Source organism: Macaca thibetana, chromosome 14, assembly GCF_024542745.1.
Source record: "Macaca thibetana thibetana isolate TM-01 chromosome 14, ASM2454274v1, whole genome shotgun sequence".
Classification (NCBI taxonomy): Eukaryota; Metazoa; Chordata; class Mammalia; order Primates; family Cercopithecidae; genus Macaca; species Macaca thibetana.
In genome coordinates this window covers 93,554,810-93,574,701 of record NC_065591.1, presented here as the reverse complement: position 1 = coordinate 93,574,701, position 19,892 = coordinate 93,554,810, and the positions used below count along the sequence as shown (strand labels likewise).

Sequence of the window (19,892 nt, the reverse complement as noted above, 5' to 3'; positions counted from 1 at the left end):
CATTGTGGATTTCTGAGTAAGAGTAATAGCAAGATAAGTATAATATCTAAGCCAGGGCCTTACAAGCAGCGATTGCACTGAAAGCAAAACAGATTATTTTTAAAAACATTTTATTTACTCAATTGCTAAATAAAAATTGTACACATTTATTGTATATGATGTGTTGTTTTGAAATATGTATACACTGTGAAATGGCTAAATTGAGCTAATTAATATATGGATTTCCTAACACATGTTATTTTCTGGGGTGATGCAAACACTTAAAATCTACTCTTCTAGCAATTTTCAAGAATTAATTACATTGTTATTAAATATACTCACCATGTTTCACAATAGATCTCCTGAACTTTCCTCCTAACAAAAATTTTGTACCCTTTGACCAACATTTCTACTTTTAAATACTTTTACATTCAGTGTTTAAAATGTAAATGATGGCTATTCTTAATAATTCTACCTGCTCATGCATATGGATAGTAAGAAACTAAAACTTGTACTTTTCAAGGGAATAGCATATGAATGCAAAGGAGACTCATTTCAAGTGTTCTCATGATTTAGTTGTAATTAAAATATACCTGATTTTATTCAAAACTTATATAACAAGATTAATCATCTTTTTTTTTTCTTTTTTTCTTTTTTGAGATGGAGTCTTGCTCTGTGACCCAGGCTGGAGTACAGTTGCGTGATCTTGGCTCACTGCAACCTCCACCTCCTGGGTTCAAGAAATTCTCCTGCCTCAGCTTCCCGAGTAGCTGGGATTACAGGCATGCACCACGATGACTAGCTAATTTTTGTATTTTTAGTAGAGATGGGGTTTCACTATGTTGTCCAGGCTGGTTTCAAACACCTGACCTCAAGTTATCCACCCACCTCGGCCTCCCAAAGTGCTGGGATTACAGGTGTGAGCCACTGCGCCTGGCCTGATTAATCATCATTTTTAATTCAAAGATTACTTGCAAAATGTTTATACAGCTTCTTTGAAAATTTATAGTCTCATAAAATTCCACTCTCTTAATGAATTTTATTTGAAGCCTTTGTGTAATATAAATCTAGTGATCCATGCAGATTATGATGCAGAAAGATCTCTTTCTTTCCATGGAGGAAATTGACAGTGGTGAGTTCATACCCCAGGAAACTACCCCACAATGTTGTCTCTGCTTATTTGCTGCCAGGCACTGATCTCCTCTGAGGCATTATGTTTCTGAAATATCTTCTTATGCCCTGGACCTAGCACACTGCCTGGCACATGGCAGGAGCCAAGTTCATGTTTGCCAATTTGCTCTCATTAAATTCACTTCAGAATATCCTTACTAGGGAGGCCACAAGAGGATCCCATTTCTATTCTTTCTGTTACTCTAATGTCATGCAAATGAGGCTTGAAGTAGTGCTTCTGAGGAAGGGCAGACTTCTTGGGCCTCCTCTGATGTTCTCTGACCTGTATTCAGATCTTCATTGTACCAGTCTTGGGTCATGGGAAATTAGCTTCTCCGAAAATAAGCTTTTGCATTTGCAAGGTGGACTACCCATACCCACATTTAGTGAGTTCTGAGGGTTAAAGAAAATCATGTAGCTGGGAGTGAATAACAGTTATTAGCCACCTATTATGAGTCTGGAGTGGTTTCACTTAGCTACTAATCTGCTAGGACACTACTTATTCTCAGTAGGGCTGCCCTGAGATAGTTTCCTCATAGTGACGTGAAGTCTTATTGAATTGAAGCTATGAGGTTAATTTCAAGACAACTGACTAGGTGCATTCCAGTTGCTTAGCTAATCATATCATCATTACATGCCTTTAACACCCGTTCTGTTCTGTTTCCTATGGCACAATATCCTTGTGGTTCTTCCTCTGAAATATGCCTTATATCCCAATTCTTCTATCTTCATTGCCACCATACCTATAGGCTCTAGACCCCAAGATAAATTACTGCAATAATTTCTTAACCATTTCTTCAACTCCTGTATTTCTGTCTCTCTATTTCTATATACACCTGCTGGATTTATCTTCCTGAATCCTCCCCTCTCAACCTTGCATCAATTAGAACTGTGATAACAAAACAGAATTTCAAAGAGTATTTCCAACTAGCCTCAAAAAGCAAAACAAAATAAAAGCTAAAACCTAATTTTCCTTTAACATTTTTTAATGCAATCATTTTGAAGATAGTAGAATAGATGTCTTTTAGCATATAGGCTATTACATCAATGTGGTACTTTTAGCTTTATATAGGATTCACTAGATAGTGTTATTATTTTTACTTTTTAACTGAGATCATTAAAAATTTCACATTGGTTGGCAAAAATAAAAAGAAAAATTTCACCACAAGCATTCAGAAACACTAAAATATACATCTCCTCTAATAGGTATTTGGAGCCAAAAACAATCTCTAAAACCAAGCCCCAATGAGTAGTTGAGGATGTGAGAGTAAAGGGCAGTATAAGGAGTGGAAATAATTTCTTCCATTAACTCTACTGAACTAGACTCTTTGCTGTCTTTCTCCCCTCTCACCTCTCTAACCTAATTAAGTGTCCCATTGCACCATTCACCCATTGCTACTGGGGAGGGTTTCAGTCCTCACAACCCTGATCACACCCATTCTGCATAGTTCATCACTTGGATTGGGGTAACAAAATGCAGAGTGGCCATGTACACCAGATCATGGGTTTCGAACTCAAGAAGCTCTGCATTAGAAGTCTCAGGTCTACTGCTTAACTGTCTGACAAACTCAGACAAGTTTTTAAAAATTTTGGTGTAAAAATGTCTGGTACATTATAGTTCCGGATATATCACAGTTGCTTAATGATTGGTGGTTACATTTTTTTTTTTTTCGAGATGGAGTCTTGCTCTGTTGCCCAGGCTGGAGTGCAGTGGCATGATCTCGGCTCACTGCAACCTCCACCTCCGAGGTTCAAGCGATTCTCTTGCCTCATCCTCCCAAGTAGCTGGGACTACAGGCACATGCCACTACACCCAGCTAATTTTTGTGTTCTTAGTAGAGACAGGGTTTCACCATGTTGGCCAGGCTGGTCTCGAACTCTTGACTTCGTGATCTGCCAGCTTCAGCCTCCCAAAGTGCTTGGATTATGCACCCCACCCCCACCCATAACGGCCTGGTGGTTACATTTTAATTTTATTTTAGGACATGAGAACAAGAAGGAATAGGTTAAAGTGTTTCAGAACTGTTTGTAGGTTCTTAGTCATGAACAAAATGGAATTAAAATTTCTGAGTCATCTACTTCCTTTATCTTAAACCGTTTTAATACTATTCACTTTTTTCTACTATTGTACATAGCAGAAACTACAGTCATGTGCAACATAATGACTTTTCAGTGAGCAAGGGACTGGCTGCGTCTACAATGATGGTCTCATAAGATTATAATGCCATATTTTTACTGTACCTTTTCTATGTTTAAATATGTTTAGATACACAAACCAGTGTGTTACAGTAGCCTACAATATTCAGTACAGTAACATACCATACCGGTTTGTAGCCTAGGAACCACAGGCTATACCATATAGCCTAGGTGTGTAGTAGGATATACCATCTAAATTTGTGTAAGTGTAGTCTGTGATGTTTGCACAAGGACATCACCTAATGATGCTTTTCTCAGAATGTCCTCTTACCAATATGAAGAGAATGAGTTCCTAATTTTTCCTGAGATCTACATTAGTAGTCATCAGAGCTCAACTTATTAATAGAATACGTCACATCCTTTCAGAGAAACAAAAATTAATCAAAATTATTCCCTGAAGTATTAATTCCATGTATATGAAAAGGCAAGCCAAGGAGTATGGGAGCAGGTAAGTACAGGAAATAAGGATCATTGAACCTGTGGTGGAACGTCCAATAAATCCTCAGTGAGAAGCTCAAAGGAAAGAGTAGGTTCTGTTTAAGCAGAATAGTAAAGGTCACCCTTGCTTATTTTTGCTGCTTCAGGGAGAGAAGAGGCAGACCTAAATATATTTAAGAGCTTAAAACAGAATGAAGTTGAGACTGTCTGGGTTATCTGACTGCTGGACTTTTTCAGTTCCATTAGATTCTAAACAGAATCCATCTGTGTTTCCAATGTTCAAAATCCGTACTGAGAAAACAGAGGACATAGAACCACAAAGACTCATTAGAAAGCAAATCATATTGAAAAGAGCTGATGTGCAGGGCTTATGACCTTCCACATGTCAATATCCCCTGTAAATAATTATAAAACAAGGTACTGATTCATAACCCCAGCACTGTATGGAAATTCACTTAACTTTCTTCCTGAAAAATTTGTAAATATGTGAACTTTGACACAAAATTTAAGAAAGGGAATTTTGATACACAGCACCAAATTTCTATTTAAAATTCTTTTTTTAGAGTGAAGAAACATTAGTATAACCAATCAAGTATTGATTTGTCTAGTATCTACTTATCCAATATTCAACATATTTACATAATTGTATACTTCTTTAAATGTGCGTGTGTCCTATGTGTTATTAAAGTGCCTGATGATGAAGACTGGATGGCAAGAGAGCGAGATAGTACTGACTTGTTTCCTCACCAGCAGGAAAGCAGCCAGGTGTAAAAAACAAACCAAAGGTCAGTAGTGACAATCACTCAGATCTGATCTGAGCTGAGGCAGTGCATGCCTGGGCCCTTTACTCTCCTGGAACTCTAGGTTCTTTGGATGAAAGATGGGGTTCTAGGTCAAACCTAGGAAGAATGAAGGCAGGGAACAACAATAAGAAGAATACAGAACAATAAACAGTTGAGAACATTGCACTGGAGTCAAGTGATTTTTAAACTCCCAAGGAAGTTGTGGGTGATGCAGAAAGGCCAGATGGGGTTAGAAACATTTGCGATGTTTGAGTTGCCCTGGATAGTTGTCCCTGGTGACTTGAAAGCAGCCTTGCAGCTTCTCCATCACTTTTGGTCATTGATGGAGGACTCTGCTCACCAGACACCCATTCCTGCCCAACAGCCAGTAAAGGCTATCCTTACATCTTTTCCACTTTGGAATGAGAACCTATATTTTCATGCTAAAATTTAGTTATTAAGAGAGAGTAAACAAAACCTGGGATAGGAGACTACAGAATGAAAATTTGATAGAAAGTTTTTGAGAGAGTCCTGTATCAGCAAAATGGGAACTTGTTATCAAGGCAGGTTAGATAGCTAGTTCTCTGCTTGTGGTACACATGTAATAAAAAATACATAAAAATTTTATTGATTAATTATCAATTTCACTTTGCTCAAAAGGGTTTAGTGTAAGGATAGAGCTCTAGAGGGCATTCTTAGCTTAGATCATGCAATTTTAGAGTTTCAGGGATCTTAGACATCAGATAATCTAACATTTTCATTTTGGAAATGGAGATAAAGAAGGCTGAAAAGGTTGGAAGAGAGTCGAAATCACATAACCCATTCATTTATTTTTAAGTATTTTTATGGTCTACAATGTACCAGGCATGTGGACCAGATAGTGACAAATCCAGGACAAGAACCCAGATATTCTCTGCTGTATCCCAGGGGCCTCACCACTGAACCACTGGTGCTGGGTACAGCATGAAACCCCCAAATCTTTCCAGTTACACTGTTTTCTTCAGAGGAAAATAGAGTCAAGTAGTTCTTTTATGCATAAAGAATCAAGTAATTATAATCTTCCCCTCTGGCCATTGGAGAAGGCAAAGAAAACCTGCACCACGTTGCTGCAATGCAATATGAAGTTGCCCTGACCTTATCGTATTTGCTCTTTGGCAATAGTAGATACTAGGAAAAAGTAGGTTTGTTGCCCAGTTTCGATAGCACTGGGCTCAGATTGACTGAATGGTAGGTGAGCCAATTCCTTGGGTTATATGCATTTTTGTTATTCCAGTACTAAATCCAGGGTGAAACAGACTTGATGCAGATAATGCATTACATTGGAGACTAAGGGCTATGAGGGACCTGTATAGATACATTCAGTGGGAAGGGCTACAAATTGAAGGAAGGTGTACAATATGATGTTGAAGAAGTATAAAGAAGCAGGAAGACAGCCAGGCATGGTAGCATACACCTGTACTCCCAGCTACTCAGGAGGCTGAGGCACAGGAAGATAGCTGGAGGCCATAATGTGCTATGCTAGCACTTGTGAATAGCCATGACATGCCAGCCTGAGCAATATAACAAGACCTTGTCTCAAAGCTACAACAACAAAGAAGCCATAAGAGGTAACATGGAAAGTTTTCGAGCCACAGTAAGGAGTTGGAATTTATATTGCCAAAGAATTCCAAGATTAATTTATAGCTTTGAAAGGTTTCTTAATAAAATCTAACACAATATACAACTTAAATATTTAGCATTAAATTTTTCTAATATATTAAGCAATTATTATTGACTACATATGGGGAAGATGGAATTCCATTAAATGTAAGATCAAGATGAAAAAGCAAAAGTGTTTTTCAAGCAAATGTGAGAAAGGTACAAAGGGAGATTTTGATGTCTCATGACCTCCTCTAACCCAGCAAGGTCCTCTGGGATCCAGCTTCAGCTTTTCAAAATAATGTACCCAAAGTTTTATCAGTAGCAGTTAGAATATAAAAAAAAACATTTATGGGAAAAGCAAAAAGGTTATGGCTTCAGTTCACATATTATCAAATAAGCCTAATTTATGACAAATAGTATGTCTCCTGTCTATAGCACTCGGTGGAGCTGCACTTAGCAAGGTGGGTCAAAGAAGGTGGAGAATAGAGGTTCATGCCACATCCTGTGTTAAAAACTCCTGAGATAACTATACTCTAAGTCTTCACTTAAATTCCCTCTCTGATGAAAAATGCGTATAGTTAATAATGTTGAAGTTTTTCTGCCTTGTTGGAATAGTGAGGAAACAGGTAGACCTTCAGAGACCTAAATATTTCATGATATTTGGGGATTATTTAAGTTCTGCTTGAAACCACAGGCAGATCTGACCCTCTGCAGAGAGTTTTCTGGTAACATGGGAGGAGAAATTGGGAGAAAGGAAATTTATTATTCCTTATTAGATTTCATTTAATTTTCTTTCTGATGGGATTGCCAGTAGATCAGGAATCCTTTAGATTACTGCAATTAGTAAGACCACCATGATAGCTCTGTGAGTTAACAGGGAAATACAGGAAAGAGTTTGGTACACTTAGTTTTAAAACTAAGCAGTTATGTCCAATGAGTGCTGATAAGTGAACTGGTGCCAGCTTGGAAGGTGGTATCTGGTAATATGTCAAACATCAACATGAATTTGAATGGGCTTGAGTCCGAAGATTCAAGTGAGTATTCCTATTCTTCCTCAGCATGCTTTCAAGTTTTGTTTCCTTCTAGCCCATCCCCATCCCACACTCTTACCACAGAAATAGAGCACTATTTCTAGAACCTCACTCTGTCACTTGCCACTTTAAAACTTTTCAAAGATTCATCCTATACTTCAGAATTATGACTCAACCTCTAGGCATGATTTGGCCGTTTGTATTTTCACAGTCTCATCTTTCTTGTCCCTGTCCTCTCTTTTATACTTTAAGAATAATTAACCAGTTTGGGGGTTTTGGACATAATGGCTTTCTCTGTCTGAAACATCACTTCCCCTCACTCCTCAACTGGCTAACACCAAATCACCCCTCAAAATTCAACTAAAGCGATTCTTCATCAAGGTTCATCTCTGAACCTTTCTTCCACAAGTAGGGTTAGAGTTAGAGTTAAGAAGGTTAAAATTTCTTCACAATCACATAACTTTGAATCAGAAGACTTATTAAATGTATTGGTCCTTTTTCTCATTAATCCTAAATAATGCCTGGAACCTAGATAAAAATTTTTAAATGTTTACTGAACGAAGAGAGAATACTATAACCAAAATTCAATTATTTAAGCACTCTAAGATAGCTATTGTTCAAACATTTCTGAAAGTTTGAGCTCACGAATAAACAAACAATACAAAATTAATGAAACCATACAATGGAACACTATACAGACATAAAATGTTATTATAAAAGAATATTTAAAGTATACAGGTAAATATTTACTACTTGTGGTTAGATAAAAGAAGTAGGATACAAAGTCAAATTTATAGATTTTGTAAAAGAGAAAAGTATAAATAGAAAGAAAATTTTCAGAAGAACCTACATCAAATGTTAACAATGGTTGTTTTGGAATGATAGAAGTGGTATGATTTTTACTTTCAGTGTTTCATCTGTTTATATTTTGTAACATAAATGTTTGGTCTGTAATATAAAAAGGAAAATATTTTAGGAAATAGAATTAACTGGCTGAGAAGCTCATGATGAGGAAGGCTCTTCAGGGACACTCCTGCATTGCTGATTCCCTTGGGTATGAGTCAGTGGAGACATAAATGTGCATCAGGGCACACTTCCTTTTGCTCCCCACATTATCCTCACATGGGGTGAAATGACCAGCTTAACAAAGTAATGATATGGTGTGTGCTTGGTGGAAAGGGGCCACCACAGTTTTTACCATGTATGCTTCATGAGATAATCTCTATCATCCTTGAGAAAACCACACCAAAAGTTAAGGCCCTACACAAGAGTTTCCTTATGGTGAGCTTCTGGAACTTAGCCATGCTAACATGTTCTTTGCGCCATGTTTCTCTTGAGAGTGTAAATCTTCCTTCAGACCTCCAGAGTGTGAATTCCCACTCACACAATAGCTGCCTGAGCTCTGAGAAATGCATCATTCATTCTCCAGCCAGAGACTTTGCCAAATAGTGTCAGGGACAGAGCAATCTTTAGGAGATGCACCCTACATTAGAAGAACATTATATAGGAATATCAGCAGAATAATTCAGGACTCCAGTTTGGCCTAATTTCACACCTGACATCCTTTGAGGTCTCCTTGCCATATATACACACACACATTGAAATGCTTCCTTCTTTGCTGCTGAGCCAGGGAAATCTTGAGAACACATTTGCGGGGCATGCTCTGTTATCTTCTGTATATGAGAAGGGAAGGCAGTGTGAGGATCTGTTATCCTCAGGTTACGCTAAATGGCAGGAGATGAGAGGGTGGGATGGAGTGTCTATTTTGTGGAAAACAAATTTTCCTAGGTTTTCAAAGTCTGTTAAGATCTTAGGATAAACAGAGTGAATGGAATCAAACTTCACATAGGAGGGTGTGAGGAAGAAAGAGAGATTTTCAGTATAAACAATATTCAAAAGGAGACAATTGTGTGTGTGTGTGTGTGTGTGTGTGTGTGTGTGATCATAGTTTTATTATTGCTCAAATCAGTCTACCTGAGCATTCAGGGATCAGAGTTTTCAAAGACAGCTTGGTGGGTGGGGGTAAGCCATTGGGCCAGGAGTGCTGATTGGTCTGGTCAGAGCTGAACTCAGGGAGTTGAAGCTGTCTTCTTACAGAGTCAGTTCCTGGCAGGGGGGCCAAGACCAGATGAGCCAGTTTATCAATCTAAGTGGTGCCAGGTGATCCATCAAGTGTATACTCTGCAAAATATCTAAGCCCAAACCTGGGCTTAGGTTTTACAATAGTGATTTTATCCCCAAGAGCAATTTGGGGAGCATCAGAATCTTGTAGCCTCCAGCTGCATAACTCCTAAACCGTAATTTCTAGTCTTTTGACTAATTTGTTATTTCTGCAAAGGCAGTCTAGTACCCAGACCAGAAGGGGGTTTGTTTTGATAAAGGGCTGTTATCATCTTTGATTTAAACTAGAAATTTCCTCCCAAAGTTAGTTCAGCCTATGCCCAGGAACAAACAAGGACATCTTGGAAGTTAGAAGCAAAGTAGAATTGGTTAGGTCAGTTCTCTTTCACTGAAGAGACAATAATTTTTAGGAAGAGAGGGGAGATACTTTGAAAAGAGAACTTAGATTTCGCTTAGGAATGAGGTAGCCTCTTCTCACTCCATTTCCTGTTTCAATTTTGTGTTCTAATCATGAAGTCTGCAGCATCCCTGAATCTTCCAAGCTGCCTTTCACTTCAGGTTATTCCCTCTTCCTGGAACATGACCACCTTCTCCCCTAACTCCTAGGGTTATCAGTCTCCTGATGTCAGATGCTATGATGTCTCTTCCGACGCTCAAAACAAAGTAAGTCTCTGACCCAAGCACCTCCATACCATTGTGTTTATTCTTATTTTAGGTGCTATCACAGTGCATCCATTCTGCCCTCAAGACAAAAAGTAGACAGGGTTTTAGAGTCGGTGCCATATAAATTTTCACCATTGTATTCTTGGTGCCTCCAACAGTGCCAAGCACCAAGTGGAACTCAATACATTTTTTAAAGATATTAAAGAAGAAATGTTGGACTGAGAATAATCTAGACTTAGATTTGAGAGGGAGATCAGAAATATTCAGAAAAACAAAATTAACAAAAAGAATTTTTTCCACTACAATCATTGTGTAACTTACACATGTTTAATGTACTCACAGAGTTGATATCCCTCTCTATTTCCATTGCCTGTAGTATTGCAAAGCAATTACCCTGGAGAGGGCCACTGGAGGAAATGTGTTATAAAAATAAACTTTCCACCTATTTTCTCTATGACTGATAGAAGCTGAGTTATCTTTGGAACATAAAGCCTTTTTAAATGTATTTCAGGACTATCTCAGTGTCATTAACCTGGGAAAAAACAAATTTTTTCTATCCATATTTCCCTCCAATTCTCAAGGGCCTACTAGGGCAGAATCACAGACTAAAAATAGATTAGACTAATTTAGGCTCCGTTAGGCAAGCTATTTCTTCTTTTGTACATAGTTGAGTTTTTTTCCTTCTGAAATATCTAGTTTATTCTATTAATGCTATGAAAGCATCTATGTGGTATGAATAAGACTGACAAGACTGCTGTACATATTGAGTCACTTCCCTGAAAGTAATTCTCAGAATTCAACTTTTGTTGAGCATCTGTTATTTCTCTCTTCAATTGCATTTTGTTACAACTTATGTTTCCGTATTATAGCCACAAATTCTTTATTATCTGCCTGATTATTGACAACACATTCAACTATGCAAACAACCACATTCTCAACACCTAAATATTTTGGTTATAAAAGGAGAAAATTAGTTTTATACATTTTCATTTCTTTGACTTCTGGATTTCATAGGTTACTTTATATTGAGTACCTGAGTCCTTGTAGTTTATATATATATACACACACATACATATACATATATATATATTTTATACAAGTCAAGATATTTCCTTCATTTTCTTCCATGCACACTGTGATCATCATTCATTAATGTTTTATCCATGTTTATGTTTCTTACTCATTATATCTTTCAAGTTCTTCCTTTAAAGTTCCTTCATGTTCTCCAAGTATATCTATCATCTTGTTTCCTTCATGTGGCTTTTTATGAAGGTTCAGTTTGTGATTTTCTCAGTGTATGGGATTGCTGGAAAGAACAAGGTCAAGGGCAGTATATTTCTAATATTTCTGTCATGTTAAGAACTCTCAAAGTATTGAGTATTCCATCTTTAGGCAATTTCTAACTTCCACCTCACTTTATCACCTCCACCCCCAGCCTGTGTGAGGTTCCAGTGCCTTGCATTTTGCTAAATTAATAAATATTGATTGAGTCAGTAAGACCCAAGGCATAGTCCTGATATGGCAAATAATTATTGAATACGGATTTGCTATGTACTCTTCTAGGCACTAAGAATTCAATGGTAAAATAGAAAAGGTTCCTGCACTGGTGGATCTCATAATCCAATCATGGAAGATGGCCAATTAATACATGAACATTCTATATGTAATGAGTGCAAAAAAGAAAACCGGAAAACAGGATAGTGATGCCCTGTACTTATTTTGCTAGGATACATTATTTAGTTTGTATATTCTGAGAAGGCTCCTCTGATGGGGTAGCAATAAGCAGAGACAAGAATGAAGGCGAGGAGTCAACTGTGCTGATAACCACAGGGAGGATCATTCCAGATGGAGGCAGCACACACAACTAAGGCCCTAAAGCAGAAGCACTCTCTGCCTGTTTGAGAAACAGCAAGAAACAAGTGGAAATGTAGAACCACCATGTTTGCAAGTTTCTGCAGGGTCCATATCTGCTAATACCACAGCCAAGCAAGTTATACAGCCAAACTCAGAGTCAAGGGTAAGAAAATCAGCTCCATCTTTAACAGGAAAAACTGCAAAGTCACATGGCAAAGAACACAGAAAGAGAAATGGGTGAAAAACTGGGACTTGGAATATTTTTACCCATATCCCCACTTATTCTAAGGAATAAATGTCAAAAGTAGGAGTTATGAGACAAATGATCTTTTGAGTTTTTTCCTTTATGTAATCAATGTAACAAATAACTTGTTTGATTTTTTAATATTAAATTCCCCGTATGTTCCTAAGATAATATCAACTTGTTCATGATGTGCATAATTTTTAGGTATTTATGTAGTGCATGGTAATGAGTGAAACTGGCTTATAATCTTATTTTCTTACATTTTCTAGTCTGCTTTGATATTAAGACTATGCTGTTCTCATAAAAATAATTGGCAAGTATTACCCCTTTTATTATTCTGTGGCTAAGTTGGTGTGAGATTGGATTCATTGCCTCTTGAAATGTTTGGTAGAATTAGGCTAGTGAAGTGATTTAACATTGTTTTCTTTATGAGACAGTTTTAAACACTGATTCACTCTTTTAATCAGGAACTAGAAAGATTTCTTATTTCTTCTTGTGTTAGTTTTGATGAGATGTATTTTTCTAGGAATTTTTCAGCTTTCATTTGGGTATAACTTTGTTTATAATATCTTTCCATTATTAATGGAACTGTGCACCTCTAAGGTGTACAGTGACATTCTATTTTACAATTCTAAAATTGCTTTGTTTTTTTTTTCTCTTCTTGGTAAGCTTGCAATAGGTTTATCAATTTTACTAATTCAAAATATATCATATTATCTATACTACACTACTATTTTGCATTATACTGGTGGTATTAACCAATGCAGTTAGAGAAAACAACTAGGCTCATAAGAATTTGAAAAGAATAGAAAAGCTGTTTCTAGTTGCAAATGGTATGATGGTACTCCTAGAAAACCCTGAATAATCAATGACAGAAGTAACTGAAACAAAGAAGTTGGTAGGGCAACAGGATATAAAATTAGTATATAGAAATCAGTGACCTTAATGTAAATAAAAATAACTATGCGTATAACATAATGGAAAATAAAACTATATTTAAATAGATTGATAAAAATTTTAAAAATTAAAAATGTGCTTAACAAGAAATATACAAAACCTGTGTGAATAAAACTAAAACAGTTCTGAAAGATGAAGACATAGATTTGAGCAGATAAAAAGGACATCCCTTGTATTTGGATATAATGACTAAACACATAAAGATGTGATCCCAATAAAAATACCACCAGACACTTTTTCCAGTGTCAGGAATTGTGATACTAAAATTCATATGAGAAAATAAGCATACAGGAATAGCTAGGAATATACAGAAAAGAAATGCTAAGAGCCTAGTCTTACCTACATTAAAATATAAACCCTCTACAATTATAACAATGTGGAACTCACAAGTGAATAAACATATAAATGAAATAGAAAACCAAGTCTAGAAGTAGACCCAAGTACATGTGGAAATTTAATATGTGAAAAAGATGCTACCTAAGAACACTGGGACAGAGGTGAAGTTTTTAATAAATGCTGTTGGGGTAAGTAGATAGTCATTTGGAAGAAGACAAAATTGAATCCATAACTCACACCATACACAAGAATAAATTTCAAAATGAATCAGATATATAGATATAAAAACAAAGCCATATAAGCTCTGGGAATTGTATTGTCTCTTATACCTTGGCTGTAAGGAAAGGAAATTTATGACTCAAAATTCAGATTAGATAAGATTTGAAGAAGTTATATCACTACGTTCTGGTACTTTAGAGAGAAATCATTGGTTAATTGAATTGTTGTTCACCTTTGTATATTTTGTGTCTCTACTGGCTTCTTTCAAGATTATCTCATGGTCTTCAGTTTTGCAGTGGTTAAACTATGTGTCAGCTTCTATATGGTAAATTAAGTCTCTACAAGACTCACATCTGCCATATATAACAACTATTAATTTTGGGGAAAAAAGCAAAAAAAAGAAATAATACTCAAAGGCACTTGAGAATGAAAGAAAGCAGAATAATTCTTGAGGGGAGTGAAAACTTGAAAGAAGAGTCTTATTTGGAGTACATTTCTCTTTTTTTGACTTTTATGGGAGGCCAGGCCAAAATTACCACCAAATCTTCAGTAGAAAACTCGCAACCTTTATGGCATGTAGACAAGAGGACAAAATTCAGGGCAGTCTCAGCTGCTGGGAGGTCAGGGAAGATTCCTAAAAGAAGAGAGCCAGAATGGGGGTGATTTTCAAATTATGTAAACAACTCTGGGCAAGTCTGGCTGGAACTAAGCATACATAGGGGCAGATTCAAAGTAGCACATCTAAAAATAAAAGAACTGCCTTGAGTGGCCACCCCAAAGAAATATTTTGCAACTTAAGTTTGATCAAAGGAATTGTTTTCCAGTAAAAACATAAGACTTTTGCAGAGTCTTCAGAACCTGATGTTCACTTTGCTCAGGTTACAGTCTCATATATATGTGTATATATATATATTTTTAAATTTTTGTGGGTACATAGTAGGTGTATATATTTATGGTATACATTAAATATTTTTATTCAGACATACAATGCACAGTAATCACATTAGGGTAAATGGAATAACCATCATCTCAAGCATTTACCTTTTCTTTGTGTTACAAACAATCCACTTATACTCTTTTACTTATTTTAAAATGTATAATAAATTACATTTTATTTATTGTTGACTGTAGTCACCCTGTTGTGCTATCAAATACTAGATCTTATTCATTCTATCTATTTTTGTACCCATTAACAATCCCTCCTCCATGCCCACTACCCTTCCCAGCCTCTAGAACCACTATTCTACTTTCTAGCACCATGAATTCAATTGTTTTAAGTTTTGGCTTCCACAAATGAGTGAGAACATGGGAAGTTTGTCTTTCTGTGCCTGGCTTATTTCTCTTAACATAATGACCTCCAGTTTTATGTTGCTGCAGATGATAGGGTCTCATTCTTATTAAATGACAAATAAAGAACTAGGTGGGGAAACCCCATCTCTACTAAAAATACAAAATTAGCCGGGCATGGTGGCACATGCCTGTAATCCCAGCTACTAGGGAGGCTGAGGCAGGAGAATTGCTTGAACTGAGGAGGCAGAGGTTGCAGTGAGCTGAGATGGTGCCATTGTACTCCAGCCTGTGCAACAAGAGCAAAACTCCATCTCAGAAAAAAATAAAAATAAAAATAAAATAGGGAAATGTGACCTTTTTATTTTTTTTGAGAAAGTAGTAAGAATTTGTATTGTTAGATAAGAGATTATAATAGAAGATGCAAATAAATTAATTGTTCTGATAATTCTAGATTCCAGGCCTCTCTATGGAAAGGTCAATTTCTTATGCAGATGAGATACTATCCAAAACAAAAGTGGGTGTTTGAGACAGTGTTCAAGACAATGACTGAAGTTGTACACAGTGAGGAGAAATAAAAAGGCAGTTTCCCTATTTCTTTTCCTCAGTAAAGTTATGTGTTGCGTAAAGGAATGAGGCACATTTTGGTGAAAAATGCTTTCGTACAAAAACTTTTGAATTCTTTCACCTCCCGGTGCAGACGTTTCAGGCCCTGACTTGAACAAGGATATCAAAATAAGGTAACACTGGTTTCACATGAGCCTCAAGACTGTAATCTAACTGTACCTACCATCTTACTTTACGTTACTTTAAAAAAGTTTAACATCCATTTACCAATGCCAATTCAGTGGACTGTATTTTCTCTCTTAGGAAGTCTTCGACCAAATTGGAATTAAATTAATCTCACTTTAAAGTGCAAGAAAGCTTTTGACAGACTAGTGTTTGTTCTGTGGCATAGAAAGAGAAGCATGCCTCCCCCAGCACTGGCCTAAGAGGACCCTCATGAAGAACTGGCTGCAGGACAGTGATCCGTTAGGTCTATCAAAAAGCAGGGGGAGTCAAGGTTCAGCCTAGAAAGAGGGGTCCATGCCAAGTGTGGCTTTTACCTGTACCCAGGTTCTAAACAGATCTTGGGTCCTCTAACTGACAAGGCGTGGAGCACGGCACATGTAGTCAAGAGAGTCACAGTCCTCTCAACGAGTCAGTGAATACCTCTATGCCATGATTTGTCAATGCTCATATGGATAGTGGTAAAGGAATCAGGAAGCCTGGGTTTCAGAACAGCACAAACATTCTTTTCCTAGTAAGCAATGATCGAAGTTCTTATCTAGGGTAAATGATGAAAAAATAGGTAATGAGATCCCCCATACATCACTGCTGAGATTATTTAGTCCAACTTTAAAGCAGTACAAAATGGCTTCTTGCACACAACAAGGGCAAGCTTTGTACTAATGTTTCTCAAACACCAATTATGTCTCCAGCGCTAGCCTCAATTTAACAGGTTTTAAAAAATGTACATTTCCCATGTCACAGCCAAGGTAGAGTCCCTAGAATAGAAAGGGCTCTAGAAGCCAGTGGGTGTGAGCACATTCAAGTGAGGCGGTTTGAGCTTATGGGTCCGTGGTGGCTGTTTCTTCCCTTCCATCACTAGGATGTTCGTCTTGGGCAGCTTCAAGGTTACTGCATCTTCAGCCATTCAGTTGGCCTGGGCATGGATCAATTCCATTGGAGAAGGCTTCTGGGCTCTTGGTAGGCCTGGGTGGCAAAACTTCCAGAATCATACTTCTGAAGGCATCTTGGTCCAAAGAGGCTCCACTTATCTGACAAGTTTCTGTCCTTATCCCCACTTCCAGAATCCATGGTGCTAGGATTTGGGCCAGGTAAGGCTGTGGAAGAACCAGAAGTGAACCAGCCTCTGGGCTTCTGCATAGGGGAGGAATGAGGAGTGGTGCTTGGGGTGACTGGGCTGATACAGGCTGCCTCTCTTCTTTTGTTATCTGTCCACTCTATAGCTTTAGTTTGTGGAGTGTTTCTGCCACTGGAAGGTAGTTGGTCTCCTTGGTGGTGAGGCCCCTGTGGGGTGTGTAGCCAGCATCTCTCAGCCCTGCCTGTCACCCAAAATGCTGAATGCTTTCCTGGGTCTGTTTTGTTATCAGATAATTCATGATGACATGGGTAGCTTAGCCTTCACCGCTGGGACTTTGTCCACACTGTCGATGGCCAGGGTCATGGCTGGGGAGGGTAGGCTGGCCTCATCTTGCTCCACCTTGGTGAGGCACCGATATTGTGCTCTGGAATAACTGGCTTCCAGGGGACAGAGCCTATGTCCGATGGAGGAAGAGTCATGGGCGCAGGGTCCTTGAGGGCATCATGATAGCTGGATGCCCAATGGTGTATCCTGATGAGCAGGAACGTCTTGCCTAGAGACCCACTAGCCTCAAGAGCAGGCACTCCTGGTTGTCTTGAAGCCATTGAAAAACTGGGATCCAGGTGCTTTTTCTATCTAGAATTCCGAGCTGCCACCACAGTGAAATGATGTGATGACTAAGCTGACAGATGTTAAGGAGAAACACGATCCAGCTGCTGCAAATTAGCAAAACTTCCCAGGAAGTATCCATCCAGAGGTTCTGTTATCCTGCTGCCACGGGGCCGCCTGCAGCCTGGAATTTGGCACTAAAGAGGTTCCGAGGGCCCAGGTCTCCTGAGAGGATGTGGCGCAGTCTGGACCCAAGCCATGGTGAGAGCAGCAATGACACAGAAGGTCTCCAGTTCCCACCAGACAACACTGCCCCAATGCGACCTATTGTTAAAGGAAAAGATAATGAACAAAGATGATGCAGTTGTTGGAAGTAGAAGATAAGGGCTTTAAAGGAGTTGTTATAACTATGTGCAATGAAGTAAAATAAAATATTAATAGAAAATGTCTAAAGTAAAGGAAGATATAGCTCGCATATATATATAAATAAAGAATAGATGTGCTTCTATATTTATTCTTCATATCTTATCCTTTATGTATAAAAAAGTATCCAAATTTTGGAAGTAATATCAAATTTAAAAATTTATTTCATCATATTAGCAGAATCAAGATGGGAGAGGAAAAGAACGGAGAATTTAAAGATGACCAATAGAAAATATCTAATACATAGAGGTGTTTGTAGTATTCTCTGATGGTAGTGTGTATTTCTATGGGATTGGTGGTGATATCCCCTTTATCATTTTTTATTGCATCTATTTGATTCTTCTCTGTTTTCTTCTTGATTAGTCTTGCTAGCGGTCTATCAATTTGTTGATCTTTTCAAAAAACCAGCTCCTGGATTCACTGATTTTTTGAAGGTTTTTTTTGTGTGTGTGTCTCTATCTCCTTCAGTTCTGTCTGATCTTCGTTACTTCTTGCCTTCTGCTAGCTTTTGAATGTGTTTGCTCTTGCTTCTCTAGTTCTTTTAATTGTGATGTTAGGGTGTCAATTTTAAATCTTTCCTGCTTTCTCTTGTGAGCATTTAGTGCTATAAATTTCCCTCTACACATGCTTTAAATGTGTCCCAGAGATTCTGGTATGCTGTGTCTTTGTTCTTATTGGTTTCAAAGAACATCTTTATTTCTGACTTCATTTCATTATGTACCCAGTAGTCATTCAGGAGCAGGTTGTAAATCTAGAGGAAATGGATAAATTCCTGGACACACACACCCTCCCAAGACTAAACCAGGAAGAAGTTAAATCCCTGAATAGGCCAATAACAGGCTCTGAAATTGATGCAATAATTAATAGCCTACCAAACAAAAAAAGCCAAGGACCAGATGGATTCTCAGCTGAATTCTACCAGAGGTACAAGGAAGAGCTGGTACCATTCCTTCTGAAACTATTCCAATCAACAGAAAAACAGGGAATCCTCCCTAACTCATTTTATGAGGCCAGCATCATCCTGATACCAAAGCCTGGCAGGGACACAACTACAAAAAAGAGAATTTTAGACCAATATCCCTGATGAACATCGATGTAAAAATCCTCAATAAAATACTGGCAAACCAAATCCAGCAGCACATCAAAAATCTTATCCACCGTGATCAAGTGGGTTTCATCCCTGGGATGCAAGGCTGGTTCAACATACACAAGTCAATAAACATAATCCAGCATATAAACAGAACCAAAGACAAAACCCTCATGATTATCTGAATAGATGCAGAAAAGGCCTTTGAAAAAATTCAACAGCCCTTCATGCTAAAAACCCTCAACAAATTAGGTATTGATGGGAAATATCTCAAAATAATAAGAGCTATTTATGACAAACTCACAGCCAGTATCATACTGAATGGGCAAAAACTAGAAGCCTTCCCTTTGAAAACTGGCACATGACAGGGATGCCCTCTGTCACCACTCCTATTCAACATAGTGTTGGGAGTTCTGGCCAGGGCACTCAGGCAGGAGAAAGAAATAAAAGGTATGCAATTAAGAAAAGAGGAAGTCAAATTGTCCCTGTTTGCAGATGACATGATTGTATATTTAGAAAACCCCATTGTCTCAGCCCAAAATCTCCTTAAGCTGATAAGAAACTTCAGCAAAGTCTCAGAATACAAAATCCATCTGCAAAAATCACAAGCATTCTTATACACCAAATAACAGACAAACAGAGATCTAAATCATGAGTGAACTCCCATTCACAATTGCTTCAAAGAGAATAAAATACCTAGGAACACAACTTGCAAGGGATGTGAAGGACCTCTTCAAGGAGAACTAGAAACCACTGCTCAATGAAATAAAAGAGGACACAAACAAATGGAAGAACATTCCATGCTCATGGATAGGAAGAATCAATATCGTGAAAATGGCCATACTGCCCAAGATAATTTATAGATTCAATGTTATCCCCATCAAGCTACCAATGAGTTTCGTCACAGAATTGGAAAAAACTACTTTAAAGTTCATATGGAACCAAAAAAGAGCCTGCATTGCTGAGACCATCCTAAGCAAAAAGAACA

General features: G+C 37.7%; 1 pseudogene; it reads right to left on the bottom strand.

The window, feature by feature from the left end:
• Window positions 1-15,780: 15,780 nt before the first annotated feature.
• On the bottom strand, window positions 15,781-17,390 carry LOC126936007 (putative monooxygenase p33MONOX; annotated as a pseudogene).
• Window positions 17,391-19,892: the final 2,502 nt, after the last annotated feature.